Source organism: Phascolarctos cinereus, unplaced genomic scaffold (assembly GCF_003287225.1).
Source record: "Phascolarctos cinereus isolate Bilbo 61053 unplaced genomic scaffold, phaCin_HiC Scaffold_4;HRSCAF=312, whole genome shotgun sequence".
Taxonomy (NCBI): Eukaryota; Metazoa; Chordata; class Mammalia; order Diprotodontia; family Phascolarctidae; genus Phascolarctos; species Phascolarctos cinereus.
Genome location: NW_027555847.1, coordinates 456,892,984 through 456,906,317, shown reverse-complemented (window position 1 = coordinate 456,906,317; position 13,334 = coordinate 456,892,984).

Genomic DNA, 13,334 nt, shown 5'->3' with positions numbered 1-13,334 from the left:
ATAGAGGGCTATTGCATTGATCAGAGTTCTTAGAGTTCTTGAAGTTTGTTTTTATGCTGTTGTTATTGTATAAATTGTACTTCTGGTTCTGTTCACCACTCTGTATCAGTTTGTACAAATCTTTCCACGTCTCTTTGAAATAATTTGTTTACTCATTTTCTTATAATATTCCATTACATACATATATTACAATGTGTTCAGCTATTCCTGAATTAATAGGCATTACTTTAGTTTCCTGTGTTTTTGCCACCATAAAAAGAGATGCTTAGATATATGACTATTAATCAGCTCAACATAACTTTAATACACTTCCGCAAGTTATTGCAGCAGTCTGCTTGTCCTCTACATATTCTGTGTGTAAGAGCATTAGTCCTCAGTCTTTCTATCTGGGAGCTTTATGCTTAACGCTTGTAAAGTTCTGTGCTGTTTACTGCTCAGGGCTCAATTTCTGGGCATTTTTGAGTAAGCTCTTTTTTTGTTGTTGCTTCATAGTGACACCATCATTTATTCTTTTTATTTCACCCCTTTCCCCTGTCCAGGACTCATTCTTTTCTCCCAGCCCCCACTTTAATAGTATTTTATTATTTCCAATTACATGTAAAGATAGTTTTGAACATTTACTTTTAGAAGATTTTGAATTCCAAATTTTTTCTCCCTCCCTCCTTCCTTCCCTCCTCCCCAAGATGGCAAACAATCTGCTATAGGCTATATATGTGCAATCATGTTAAATATATTTCCACATAGTCATGTTGTGAAAGAATAATCAGAACAAAAGGGAAAAACCATGAGAAAGAAAAAACAAATAAAATAACAACAAAAAAGATAAAATAGCATATGGCTATCTGCATTCAGACTCCATAGTTCTTTCTTTGGATGTGGATAGCATTTTCCATCATGTGTCTTTTGGAAGTATCTTAGATCATTGTTTTGCTGAGAAGAGCTAAATCTATCAAAGTTGGTCATTGCATAATGTTGCTGTTAATGTGTACAATATTCGCCTGGTTTTGCTCACTTCTTGAGTAAGTATTTATTTTATGGTGGGCCCTTTTCCTCTCCAAATAATACTAGATAGCTCATCTGTAATTGATTTCTAGTTAGCATATAACTTATAGAAAAAAAAGACTCCCTTAGCTGTGTTCTGTGAGAGGGTCTAAGACAGAAATTTAATTATCAAACATTTCACACTTCTTCCTACCTTTCCTATTCTCTTTCCCATGATTAGATACCATTTAACTCCTCCCATATTTCCCAGTATCTGTCACACAATCTTATGTCCCTTTTAAAATCTAATTAAACTAAATGAGCATGAACTAGTTCATAAGTTGTTTCATCATTCAACCAACCATTTGTTTAACCTAAGAAAGGTCACTTAACCTTTCTGTGTCTCAACTTCTTTATCTGTAAAAGGGGAGTTTGGACTTGATGGACTTCTAAGATACTTTTTAGTACTAAATCATTTAGCCTATCATTCTATTAAGCATTTAATACGCATCCAGTACTATTCAGGTTAATATCCATCCAGTTTGCTCTGGAGGTGCAAAGACAAAATGAAACTGTTTCTACTTTCAAGGAGCTGACATTCTAAGAGGAGAGACAGCAGGACATAACATTATACAGTATTTATAATATGATATGATATGATGACACATCATGACAGGACATAACACAACACAACACAACATAACATAACATAACATAACATAACATAACATAACATAACATAACATAACATAACATAACATAACAACATAACATGATGTAGTTGGGGAAATCAGGAAAGGCTTCTTGAAAGAAGACATGGAGGACTCCAAGAAGCAAAGGTAAGGAGGGAGTCAATATCTGGTGTGGAAAATAGTACAAGTGACATGGGTCAGAAACTGAGTATCTTTTATGCAGTGGCCCAGTATGAGCGGACAGCACACTGTGTGGAAGGGAGTAATTCCCACATGTGAAAATCAGATGATGATCTTGAGGTGCAGAGTGGCTTTTATTCTGCAATCTGCCTGCCTAGGCCTCTCTTGGCATCATGACCCACGGATGGAATGGCAGTTGGAAAAGACATCCCTCTAGCCAGGGACTTTCATTTGCTGTGGTTGGACTTCCTTTGGTAGTTCTGAGTCAGGCACCAAAGCCTTTGATGTGGTGAGGATTTTGGAGGCTTGAGCTTTTGCAAGCCGAAAGTGATTCCAGGTGGCCACTTGGAGAGGTGAGAGACTCCAGGTGCAGGCAATCCTGTCTCTGATTGGCCCTGCCCAGTACCATGCCTATATAAGGAGTTGGCCTGGATGTCTCCTTTCATTTTGCATTTGCAGCGTGGCCATGGAGAACTTTCAGCTTCCTCAGCCCAGGTAGCCTTTCTCTGTTGTCCATCACGCCAAGGCCCTGTGGCAGCTCATCCTCTGGAGAGCTCTGACCGGCCTCTTGAGGATGGTGTTGAGAGTGTGTCTTGAACTCCTGACCGAGATCCTGTGTTGCCTAGAGGAGGGTTGCTTCATGTATGGCCTGGAGTGTCTACATGAAGGTGCTGGCTTCTTGCCCAGCTGCATTCATCCCAAGGTTGTGAAAAGATGTTAATATCAGATGACTTTATATTTGATTCCCAGAGAAACAGGGAGCCATGGAGTTTATTAAGTAGATGAGTGATGTGATTAGAGTCCACTTTAGGAGAACAGTTTGGAGTGGTGGGAGGTTTCAGGAAGGCAGAATAAATAGGAGGCTATTGCAGTAAACAGGTTGGGAGGTGAGGAGGGCCTGATTAGACTTGTGACTGTAGGAGTGGGTGAGAGAAAATGGATGGGAGAGAGATTCTAGAAACAATATTTGTCATTGGAATGGATATGTGATAAATGTATATACACTGTGATTAAATTGACCATTTGCTAGGAAAGTACCAACTGGCCGTTGGAATGAATTCACCTTTTACATATGGTATTTCCTTTAAAAAAACTGAAACTGGTTAAGTAAGTCAAGATAGCCACTCTATTCTTTGTGTGTAGATATGTTCTTAACATCCCTTGGACTAACAAACAGCACAACACTTTGATGAAACATTTCAAATACAATAGGTTCAAATCACTTTCATAGAAGTTTACAATGATTTTGTTTATTACTATAGATGCTAAGAAAGGATGTGGACATTGGCTGAGTTTTATTCAAGTAGGACCATAAAGGCAAATGGTTGTCATTTGCCTACTGGCTCCAACTTTGCCTCAAGCTATACTAGGTTCTGACAGTTTAGTGGGGCTACCTACCAGAATTTCTCAGCTTGGCCAATAGCTACTTCTTTCTCCCTTCAAGTCTCAGCACAAAGGATTATGAGAAGTTTTAATAGAAAAAAATAAATGAAAAGTAACAATAACAGAAATATTACATCATCATCTTCCCTTTGCTTCCCAGAGCCAGTGCCTCCCAAAGAAAGATACCATCTTTAAGTTAGAGTTTCTTTTTTAATCTGTCATCATGAAGATGATATCACAGCAAAATATAGTCATAAAACTTTAAGAAAAAAAAACTAAGACAGGAAGCACCTACTATGTGCCAAGCTCTCTGCTAGCACTGGCGATACATAGAAAGGCACAAAAAGTCACTTCTCTCAAGGAGCTCATAGTTTCATGGGAAAGAAGATTCACAAAGAACTAAGTACAAACAAGATACATACAGTATAAATTTGAGATCATCTCCTATATGAAGACATTAGCATTGAGAGGGCTGGTTTCTTGCAGAAGATGGGACTTCAGAGAAGACTTGCTGGGAGGAAGCCAGAAAAAGCAGGAGGTAGAGATGAGGAGGGAGGGACAGGATACTGTGAAGCAATGTGACTTTAGTTATCTTAGAAGTAGGAAATTCAAAAGGCAGTAGGTCTCCTTCCCCAGTGTCTGTCTGACTGTCTGTTTTGAGTTTTGGCTGACATTCTGTGTCTCTGCTTTATCCTGTGGGTATTTTTAGCTATTGGCCCCTCTCTTTGACCCAGTTGGTGTCCTGATCCCCTCTATGAATTCACATTATTTAGCACTGACTATATGTCTTTCACATATATAGAAAGTCTTTGTTCAACTAAGGGTTATAACAAATATTCATGAGGATGTAGAGGTAGAAAAATAGAGAGACATCTGACAGCTGGATATAAAAAGACGTTATGATGCAGATCATTATGAAATTGTTAATTTACTTTTGCAAATCAGCTTTTTGCCAAGCATATCATAAAAGCTTATCAGGGATAACTCCACTCTCCAATCCCATGAATTTCTCTTTTCTGACTTGTGATTTTTGTTTTAGGAGCGGCAACCTATCTTTGTGCTCCCTCTACTGGTGGATGCCTTTTGTGCACCTTCCTTTTCAAACAACCGTCTTCAGAGAAGACGGTAAGAGGTCTCAGTTTAATGTAGTGTAAAAAGAAGTATTTAAAAAGGGTTCTTTTCAGCTCCCACACCTTCTACCATAAGCCATATTTATATAATTCTTGGTTTTCTAGGCCAATCTTCCCAATAACAGCATCTCTTATCATCTCACACCTCACACAGCATTCTGTGAAGAGGTATATATTACAACAACTGTAAAAGCTTTAAAGTTTATAGAGCAGTTTTTCTCATAACAATTCTGTGATGCAGGTTCTGAAAGCTCTATTATCCCTATTTTACAGTGGGGAAATTGTTGCTCACTGAGGTTGAGAAAATTGTCCAGGAAATGTTTTACACGATTGCACATATATAAACTATATAAAATTGCTTACCATTTTAGGGAAGGGGGAGGGAGAAAATTTGGAACTCAAAAAAATGAATGTTAAAAATTGTATTTACAAAAATTGTCTTTACATGTAATTGGAAAAAACCAAATACTATTTTTAAAAAGAAAAGAAAATTGTCTGCAGTTGTGCAGTTAACAAGTGTCAGAGTTAGTATGTGAACCCAGATCACCTGACTCTTAACACCAGAGTTCTCCATTTAGGTTGGCTCCACATGGCTTCAATAGAATGGGGGTGGTTGGAATATAGCTTTTAGCTGGTACGGTTTGTCTAGAAATGTAAGAGGTACTAGCATTTCTGGGTTCCTGTTAAATGACATGACTGAGAGATAAGTTGTATGTGGCCGATGTGTTGGAATACTATTTTACAATGTGATATGGCCACACATCAAGAGATGTGTATAATTTGAAATTATCACAGATATATTTCTACTTGTGGAAAGTATTTTAATAGCATTGTATAGCTTGGCAATTTTTTTAAACCAATAAATTGAAATTAAGAGACAGAAGTCACTAAATAGAAAAAAAAGAAAAACAAAACCTTCATGTATTTCAAATTGTATGCTAACTTCTTGAGGAGATTAATACTTATGTAGTCTAAAGAGTTATTACTGTAGTTGCTGATTTTAGAACTAGATCTGTCTTTTCATTGGCATAGGGAAGCTTGTTAAGAAAATTGCCTTTACTGATACAGAACTGTACCTATTCTGCAACACAGAACCTTAGAATTGAATGAGTCATTGAGGCTGTGACATGCTCAGCATCATACATCCAGTTCTTGTCAGGGGCAGGATTTGAACTCAGTTCTTCCTGACTCCAAGAACAGCTCTTTATGCACTACAAGATGTTGCCTAAAAGCAGATAAGTAAAAATAATGCAGCATAAAAATGACAGGAATATTGTAAAAATTCTTAGAAGTCCAAAGAAAATCATTCAAATTTCTGTGAAAATTCAACTTTTGGTTTTGTGAAAGTAAAGTCTTATAGACTAAAAGAATAATAAAATCTCAGAACTTGGTCCTTTCACGAGGAACCTCATATAATGCATAAGCCTCCTCTCCAGTATCTCTGACAATTGGTCATCTAGACTCTGTCTAAGGATTTTCGATGATTAGGGACACACTTACTACCCCCATGAGAAACCTTATTCTATTTTTTCAATCATTTAAATTAACTACAAGATTTCCTTGTATTGAAGTGGACTCTGCTGCCCCTAAATTCCACCCACTGACCACTGTTTTCTTCTGCAGAATCAAGAATAAGTCTATTCTCTTTTCCGTATAACAATCTTTCCCATATGTGAAGACAGCTGGTATGTTTCCTCTGTCTTCTCTTCTTCATGCTAAATACTTTCTGTTCTTCCAATAAATCTTTGTATGACCTTGTTTTGCCTCTTTTGATCTTCCTGGCTACTCTCCTCTAGTCATGATCCAGTTTGTTAGTGTCTCTTTTAGCTTGTATTCAGAGCTGAATTATTGTCATTTTCATTATTTTTGTTACCATTCAGAACTTTGATTACTTTATTCTCAGCCTCTTCTGAGTATGATTGCATTTCTATAAATCAGCCTTACATTAGCCTTTTTTTGGGTGGACAGTCACGTTATGCTGTTGACTCATTTTGAACCTGTGGCCCACTAAAACTTTCAGGTCTTAGGGAACAATCCCCTCATTCTATACTCATGCAGTGCAATTTTTACATGCCAAGTTTAGCACTTTATGTTTATTCTTAATAAACTTAATCATGCTCTATTTGGCTTCTACAGATTCTATATCATTAATGAGTACTATAGAGAGTTCCAAGTTCAATCTTTGCTCTTTAATTTCATTGAAAATTGTAAGTTTTAACAAGTTAAGGCTTTTTATGTTGACATTTTAAGTAACCAATCATGCAATTTGATGTGAAAGAAAGACATTTCCTTGGAACTTCCAGTTTACAAACTATCCCTTTGTTGTTTTTCTGGCCTTTTGACATTCAACTTTCTGGGTGTCAGTCATATAGTAATATTTCATCTCTAATACCTTTGGCAAAATCAGTGGTGTGCTGCAGAGAATTGACGACAGCAGAAGCCTGCTCAGGAAGCCAAAGGCAACATATCTTGACTGTATTCAGAGCAGGTTGTATTCTGAAACACAAACCAGGGAAGATGAGGTGGTTTCTATGTAAGAAAATGACACTAAGAGCAAGGCTCAATTCATATTTTGTGTCTGTATCTGTGTGTGTGTGTGTGTGTGTGTGTTGTGTGTGTGTGTTTGTTGGAAAGTGGAACTTGAATTTCAACCAGATATTGTTTCTTATATGTATTATAAAATGACAACAGTATTATCCTCTTAGAAGTATAAGTATTATTTTGTTAGAAGTATTATCCTGCAAGAAGTGTATATGTATATGCATACATACATACATACATACATGTATACATATACATATACATAAATATATATAAAGTTTTTTTTTTCCTAGATAATTTCTGGGTCCACTGGGAGAGGTGGATAACCTGGCCTTTCTTCTCTGAATATAAAATGTTATTCACTAAATCAGTTCAGAGTACAAAATAATATAAATTTCTTATTCTCTCTGTCTACTAATAGCCCTGGCAAACTAGATAGAAATGGGGTCATTTTCACTGTTAATGTTTCTAGGCACATAGTGTCACTACTTAAATGTCAAGATCTTTGTTATGTTCTTCAAGGAGATGCTTACAATTGATATTTATTGATTGACTGGAAGTATGAAAACTTTTGACCAAACACTTGTGGAAACATGATGCCAAGAGCCTACTTTCAGGCCATGGGGTGAAAAGATTGCTCTCCAAAGTAAGAGACTCCCTGGTCTCAAGCTCATTCCTCACCCTACCCTCTCAATGGGCCCTTAGACTTTAAAAGAGGCTCCCACCTAGAAAGAACTTTTTAAAACCATTTCTTTGGGGCATTTAGGTAATTCCAATCCTCAACTGGGATCTAACATAAAACCTGAAGGCTGAAAACAAGGCCCTGTTTTGTATAGATTCATAGGGTTTGAGAGTTAGAAGCAAGTTTGGAGATGAACCAACTAGGGGTGGGGAGCTTGTGGCCTCGAGGCCACATGTGGCCCTCTAGGTCCTCAAGTGCAGCCTTTAGATTGAATCCAAACTTCATAGAACAAATACCCTTATTAAAAGGATGTATTTCTTTAAACTTGGACTCAGTCAAAATGCTGTACCCAAGGACCTAGAAGGTGTCATGTGGCCTTGAGGCTGCAGGCTCTCCACCCCTGAATCTGATGCCCTTCATTTTATAGATGAGAGAACTAAGGCCCAGGAGGTTAAATGAGAAAGGGCAGAATTAGGATCAGTGGATGGAAGTTATGAAGAGACAAACTGAGGTTTGATATAAAGACAAAATTCAAAGATAGAAGTAGAAGAGATTGCTTCAAGAGGTAGTGGGATCTTAGATAGAGTCTGTTTGACCACTTTCTAGGTAGACTGTAGAAGGGATTGTTGTTTGGGTATTAACTGGATGACTCCTGAGGTCCCATCAGACATCTAGAGGGTATAGTGGATAGAGTGCTGTGCATAGAGTCAGGAAGACTCATCTTTAAAAATTTTATTTTAGACTTTAATACTAAAACTTCAATATATAATAAGAAAAGAAAAAGAAACATATTACAAACTTAAATATTAAAACTTAAATATAAAATAAGAAAAGAAAAAAAGTCATGTGCACAGCAGAATGTAAAAGAGGATTCAAAATATATAGCAATAAATTTCCATTTCAAGAAAGCCGATATATTAAATACTGTGCATTTTGTTAAAAGTTGTCCATCTTTTCTTTGCTTCCTTGTAGGTTTTCTTTTGTTCTCTGCTTTTTACTTTGTTCTTTTTTCCCCCTTCTCTCCCTTCCCTGAAGGCTGCAATTAAGCATGGACATATTTATATATAGATGTTGCTATATACATACACATATATGTACATATACATACATGCATACATATATACATATATAAATATATACTTTTTCTAAGAGGTTCTACTCCTAATCTTTTTCATGTTTGTGCATATCTCTTATTTCCTATCCCTCCTGACTCTTCTACTTCTACCCACTTAACCTAACCCTCCCCACCAGGCCCCAATGATCTCTCCCTTATCCTCCCATTCCCATTAATCTAAACACCCTTCTATATCTCCCTATAACCTATTCTGTCACCCTCCCCTCTAAAGATTTCTCCCTTTTCCTCTCTCCCTTCCCTATCCCTTTAGTGTTATTTCTTTCTAAATTCAGAAGACTTTTATACTTTAGGTATATTATGTATTGTTCCCTCTTGAACCCATTTCTAATGAGGGTAGGTTTCCAGAACTACCAGCTCTCTTCCTCCATCTAATTCCTCTGCATTGGTTCTTCCTCTCACACCTCATTTGTATAAAATAATCACTTTATTTTTAGCTGTTCCTAAATTATTTTACTTTTTGAAGTCATATCATGCTCAGGTCTACCCAAATCTTCCTACCCACTTACTAATAACAATCTTAGATGTATGTTTTCCACTTTGCATACATAAAAAGTAAATTGTCGTTATTGGGTCCCTTGTAATTAGTCTTTGGTATGTACCTTATATTTCTCTTGGCTCTTGTATGTCAAATCTTCTATTAAGTTCAAGGCTGTTGTTGGTTTACAAAGTCCTGAAAGTTTGACAATTCATTGTGTCTTTTTTTTTTCCATTCAGAATTACGCTTAACTTTGCTGGGTATGAGATTTTTGGTTGAAACTCCGGTTCTTTTGTTCTTTGATATATAGTGTTCCAAGACCTGCAGTCTTTTAGTTTTGCTGTTGTTAGGTCTTGTGTGATTCTAATTTGGCACCACCATACGTAAATTGTTTTTTTTCTTGTTGCTTATAATATTTTATCCTTGAGCTGGGGCTTTCAGAATTTGACTATAATCTTTTCCTTATAGAATCACTTTCAGGTGGTGGTCAGTGGATTTTTTCTATTTCTACCTTCCCTTCTTGTTCTAATGTTTCAGGACTATTTTCTTTAATCATTTCTTGTATTATTGTATCAAGATTCTTTCTTTGATCATAGCTTTCAGATAGTCTGATTATTCTTATGTCTTTTCTTCTTGATCTGTTCTTCAGATCAGTTGTTTTTCTTATAAGGTGCTTCACATTCCCTTCTATTTTTTCATTCTTTATATTTTGTTTTATTATTTCTTGATCTCTTGCAACTTCACTGCCTTTCCCTTGCCCATTGCTGATTTTTAAGGAGTCATTTTCTTCCTTAAGATTCTGGATCTATTTTTTTAGTTGGTTGACTTTCTTTTCATAATCTTCTTGTTTTTCTTGGATTCTTCTTCTTCTTCTTCTTTCTCAATCTCTCTCATTTGATTTTTAAAGAAGTCTTTTTAAAGTTCTTTTATTAATTCTTTTTGGACAGGTGACCATTTGACATTACTCTTTGGGATAGAAGAGGGTTTCTTTACTTCACTATCCTACTGTGAAGATGAAGCCCAGTCTTCTCTATTCCCATAGTAACTCTCCATAATTGGATTCTTTCTCCTTTGTTTGTCCCTTTTCTTTTCTTTTCTTTTTTTTTTTTTTTGATAATAGCTTAATTTTTGCAATTGCCTCTAGTCCTGAGGTATGTGGAATGATGCCTCTGGCCTCAGATACTCCTTTAGTTCTTTCTGACCTCAAACCGAAACCAAGACCTCTAGCCTCCTTTAAGTGCCCACAAATGGTGGGGTCCCCACCTCATTGCTTCGGCACTCACTGAGCATGTGCCGGTTTGTTCTCTCCCTCCCCCCCATGCTCCTCCCATAGGATCTCAACAGCACATCTGGGTCTGATGTTCCACGTCAGCAGATATACCTTCGATCTTCCCCAGCTCAGAGTCCAATTCCCCTCACTCTCTCAGGGGTAACAGTTCCTATGGCTGAGGCTGAGGCAGCCTCCCTACGCAGCTAAGCCCAAGGCTTACTGCTTGTTGTTTAAGCAACACAGGGATCAGAGCTCATCCTGAGATTTTTCTTCAGATCTCCAATTGTCCCAGGAAGATCCCTCTTCTGCCCCTTCTCTTATTTATTTTTAAGAGCTCTGTTTGCCCTGAGGTGCTGTTTTATCTCTTTTGTGGAAGAAAATCTTGAGAACTTAGAATTTTCTGACCTACTCTGCCATCTTCCCAGAATCCTCACAGGAAGACTCATTTTCCTGTATTCAAATCTGGCCTCAGACATTTACTAACTGTGTGACTCTGGGCAAGCCACTTAACCTTGTTTGCCTCAGTTTTTTCATTTGTAAAATGGCAAATCACTCCAGTATCTTTGCCAAGAAAATCCCAAATAGGATCATGAAGGGTCAGACAGACTGAAACAATACAACAACAATTTAATTATTAGATTAATATAATTCTTAATGGAATTTTATCTGCTTATAGCAGGTTCCCCACTCCTAGTATAGAGAATATCACCATTTGGGTAATTTTGATGGTAATTTTTTTCCCTTTTTGATAAGTAAACCTGTAGTCAAATAGAAATTTTGGGAGAAAATTCATATAATCCACTTGGTGCACACGCATTATGAAAATGCTTAATTCAAAAGGTAGAAGCAGGGATATGCTGGTAAATATTTGACAACCTGCTCTCTGAAAAAAGATGTACCTCAGTATATACTTTTAATTTTAATCTGCATTAATATTTTTTTCTACCACCTTACATCAAACAACAAAATAATAAATTTTGTGATTTTCAAGGTATAAGTGCTAACTCCAAAAAAATTTAACAATTGATTCTCATGAACACTTGCAAGTTGGTTCCAGCGTGCCCTTGCTTAGATAAATTTATAATCACATTTTTGTGGGTACTCCTTATATGGCATAGATCTACTCTCTCATTCCACATGATTTTTGTATGTGTCTCTCTATAAATTCTTCATAGACAATTTACCTAACACATTAGAGCTCTTTATTATCACTCAGGCTGCCCATGTATTGTCTCTCATCCTTAATACATGATACAGCAACCTACTTTTTCAGTCATAAGTATCATTTTTGCTCTACTTTTCAAGTGAAAATTGGATAATATGTTTCAGTCTGCTTATCCACTATTCATCTGTTCACACCACCCTTTGGGTCATTTACAATTTAGATTCTTTGAGAAATCACTGGTGTGATATTTGCATGGATGTATATTACAGACCATCTAGACAGAGAAAATTGATAATGGATTTGAGGAACAACTTACAACCCTAGCACAACTCTGGAGTCAGAGGACTTGAGTTCAAATTCCACTTCTGACTGTGTGACATTTGTGTGATCTTGGGCAAATAGGAATCTATGAATTTCAGTTTTCTCATCTATAAAATGAGGAGATTATACTAATTAGCCTCTGATAAAATTTAGGTTTAATGCTTTGGGCATAGAAGACAAACAAATTTTCGGCAATTTATTTGGTAAGTGAATAATATTTGGTTCTGTGGTGAGTGACAGAACTAGAGAACTTTGTTGGTGAAGAAAGTTCAGAAAAATGAGGTAATGAAAACTGATGCTTTACAAAACTTTTTCAAGGAGTGGTGTCTGGAAAAAACCGCAGAGTAAGCTAGCGGCTCCAATAAATTCTAAGGACACCAAAACTGCTCTGCTCAAAGTATTAGCAAAAGATTTAAAAGGTATTGAACTGATGATTGCTGGATAGGACCATAGCAATAGAGTTGGTTAGGAAGAACTACTCAACTCCTATTTTACTTCTGATTTCTTTCAGACTGGAACAAAAAGAAAAAATTAAACAGGAAACAAAAACCCAATATAAAGAGATGGTAGAAGAGTTCTTTGCTGCATTCAATTAGTTTAGAACTTTGTCCTAATGAATTTGAAAAAACCTGGATGCGATTGCTGATCCACAATTTTTGATCTTTAAAAGAATAAATGATTTTAGGCTAATAAGAGATATACAATGGAAATGGAAATGTAGAAATGCTGTCTCTCTTTTTCTGAAAGGAGAAGTTTATGGATACATTAAACTATATATTGGTGAGCTTGTCCCTGATTCTTTATTTATTGTCCCTGATTTTTTATAAATTTTTAGAATAAAATGATAAAAGGATAATTTATGAGCATTTAGTAAGGGAAAAGGTGATCATTAATAGCTACTACTGATTCATTAAGAGCAAGTCATGCCAGGCTGATGTACTTCCCTACTTTCACCAGGTTATATGACTGATAGATCAGGGGAAGAGGAATACTTTTTATATAGTATACCAGGATTTTATTAAATCCCACAAAGCATCATGATATCATTTTGGATAATGTAGAGAGATGTGAATTGGATAGTTAAATTAATTCATAATTGATATAGATCCAAAATGTGTTGGTTAATGAATCTATATAAATCTGGATAGAGATCTCTAGTGAAATGTTATAAGGTTGTGTCTGGGAAGTAGTATATTCAACATTTTTATCAATTGAGTAATGAAAATGCTTGTACTTATACAATTTTCAGGTGGCATGAATATTAGGTGGCAGGGAGCGTGAGATAACATATTGGATGGCAGATTCATGATCCAAAAATTTTCAAAAGACTAGGATGATGAGCTGAGCCTAACAAGATGAAATTTAACGGTAATATTTAG